The sequence below is a fragment of the Sceloporus undulatus genome, chromosome 1 (assembly GCF_019175285.1).
Source record: "Sceloporus undulatus isolate JIND9_A2432 ecotype Alabama chromosome 1, SceUnd_v1.1, whole genome shotgun sequence".
Taxonomy (NCBI): Eukaryota; Metazoa; Chordata; class Lepidosauria; order Squamata; family Phrynosomatidae; genus Sceloporus; species Sceloporus undulatus.
In genome coordinates, this window is record NC_056522.1 from 11,864,577 (window position 1) to 11,867,540 (window position 2,964).

Here is a 2,964-nt window from a genome sequence, read left to right on the forward strand (position 1 = left end):
GTGCAAGGCTGGCCACTGCCGTAGAAAAATCTCACAAGTGTCTCCCCTTCAGAGTAAAAATACAGTAGAAATTTACTGCCTTCTACATATCCAAGGCATGAAGTGGCCACCTCGCTTCACCCAGTCGTAGAGCTGGCTCTACCAACAGAATGGGAGATTCAAAGAAGAATGAAAAGTTGTATCCAAAACAAGAGGAAAACAAGATATTTTTAATTTGTAATTTGGAAAAATCCCTTTCCCTTTCATTGTCAAATATTCAAGGCTTAAAAAAAAATAACCTCAAAAACCCCTGCCTGATGTCCGTATCAGTTAGCCTCATTTGGAAAGTTAAAAAGGAATAATAGTGTTTGATAGTTTTACCTTGCCCTGCCCGGCTACATTAAGATAACAGTAAATGAGATTATTATGGCTGTCACAACATTTAACTCTGTAGGGTTTCCTGTCTGAGTAATCGAGGGAGATATGCAAGGTGCAAAAGGAAGAGGGGGAGGGAGGTAATTTTGATTTTTGTGCCCCTCACTTTTGGCAACCAGCTGTTCACAACCCAGCGCAATTGCCAGTCCAGTGGTACACAAGCAACTTCCTCTTGCTGTTGTTGCTAAGGACTGGTGGACTTGAACCGGTGACCTCTGGAGATCTCCACCACTGCTGAGAACCTGCTGTCTTCATGCTCGGCTTCTCTCCCCCTCCTTCCCTCTCCCCTGAGTCTCTTCTCCTCTTCTGCCTCCCTCCTTCTTCCAGTCTGTCATCAATCTTACTAAAATGACAGCAGACAGATGTTAGCCTTTGCAAAGATCAAATGAAATCTATGGCTTTAGGGCTCTTCACCAAGGAGCAGCATGGCTCGTACCAGAAGCCGGGCACCGGCAGTCACCTCCTCTGCATCAGCCGGCCTGGAATCAATTTGGCAGGCATTGCTGCCTTCTCTCCACAGGCAATGGAGGAGTCCTGAAAATAGATTCTGACAAACTTTTCATGCTCCTTGTCCTCCCCCCCCCCTTTGACAAAAGAAGGGCTTCTGTACAGGGAAGGCTTTTCTTTTTAAAAAAATTCAACTCAGTCCAAACTTTGAAGGGGATCCTGTCCTTTCCCTCAAATTGTGTACCATAGCCCTTTTGAAAAATAATCTCTCAAGGAGGGTTAATTGGAGTTCATACTCTTTGGACCGTCTATGTCCAAGCCTCTGAATGCAGTAAGCAAGAAGGGAGGTGAGAGAAAGCAGTCTATTCCACAAATATACACTTTGTCTCCTTGTCTCCTTGTCTTTACATAGATATCTCTGCATATTTATCCCCAGTAGAAATGTTGAATTAATCTTGTAAATGTCAAATCATATGGTACATGTTGTAAGGATTTGGGGAGTTCCCTCCCTCCCTCCCTCCCTCCCTCCCTCCCTCCCTCCCTCCCTTCTTCTTTCTTTCTTTCTTTCTTTCTGAAATGCTCTTCTTCCTTCTCTTCTTTTCCTTGCAGACCAGGGAAATCAGAGTGGAAGACCTTTGTCCTTCAAGACTTTAGGCCTTCAGTTCCCATCAACTTCTATACAGGACAGTCAATGGCAAACAATTAAAGGAGGTATATTTCAAAATCCAAATATTTCCTGTCTTTGAGGTAAAGGTTCTGTTCTCTTGTATTGTATTGTATAAGATCAGCAAGTATCTCACTCATGGCATACATGGTTTAAAAGAAATCCAAAATTTTCCTGTCCTTAAGGTAAATGGAGACCAGAATGTTTGAAGAGATCAGGACAGGTGGCCTAGCCTTCCTAAATGCGAATGTGATGGTTAATGTTAGTATTTTATGATGTGAAAGCACATGCATTTCTCCTGCACATATAGGATTTATTCTATTTTTTAAATTACTCTTGAGATTTTACTTCTATATTCGCACAATTTTGTGGTTTTCTTATTTATTCAAATGGCTTATATTATGTGTACTGAAAAGCTGTGGCTGTGTTTCTTGAAATGAACTGTTAGTAATACTGTCATTTAAATATTAATACTCTCCCTATTGACATGAATTTGATACACTTATTGCAATGTTAGCAGGGGTTTTATTGCCATGTGCTCTTGAAAATGGTTCTCCTGTTTTCCAGTGAAACTTTAAAACCAGTGCTGGCTGGAATCTTGTTGTTGTCACAGACTTGTGTAAAATCTCTCATGCATACACTTGTACTGGGGGGGGGGGGTATTATATGATATATTTAATCAATGGCTGTATAGGCAGGTTTTCATAAGTGTAACCATTTCACATGGCCCCGATCCTATTGCTAGTCAATTGGATCAGTTGGATTTATCTATATGCTGGCCCATCATTGAACAATGGCTTCAGTAGAACTATTATAGGAAAAAAGCTCCATGGGGACTAATGCTAAATATGATTTAGTGGGAGTTGAAATGCTTCATGAAGTCCTTCTACAGGGAACCAAAAAACTTGCACACTTTGTGTATTTGGACTGGTTTCCCTAAAGATACTGATTAGCCAACTATGGGTTGATTTATTAGTCTGAGATTTACCAATGAGGATATTTCATATAGAAATCTATAAAGATTAATCCCTATGCATATGGCTACCTATAGACATATAAGGCTAACATGGGTATGAGAAAATGTGAGGGGGTACATACATAAACCCCATTTCACCCCCACATGCCTATTAGTTGTTTATATCATTGAGAGATGTGATCTTTCCTGGAGGAGACTGGGCCAGATGGGTGAGATGGACATGCCTCATGGAATGATAGAAACGTCTGTGGGGCAGACAAAGCCCATAACCAGAAATATTCCCTCTGTGTTGTTCAACTCCACACCACTTTCAGATAGGGAGCAACTAGAACAATGATGACTAGACATCTCATCCAGAGCTGAGTCAACTGTTCCTATGGACATCTGTGTGCACATGAACTTATGTGCATAATAATAATAATAATAATAATAATAATAATAATAATAATAATAATAATAATAA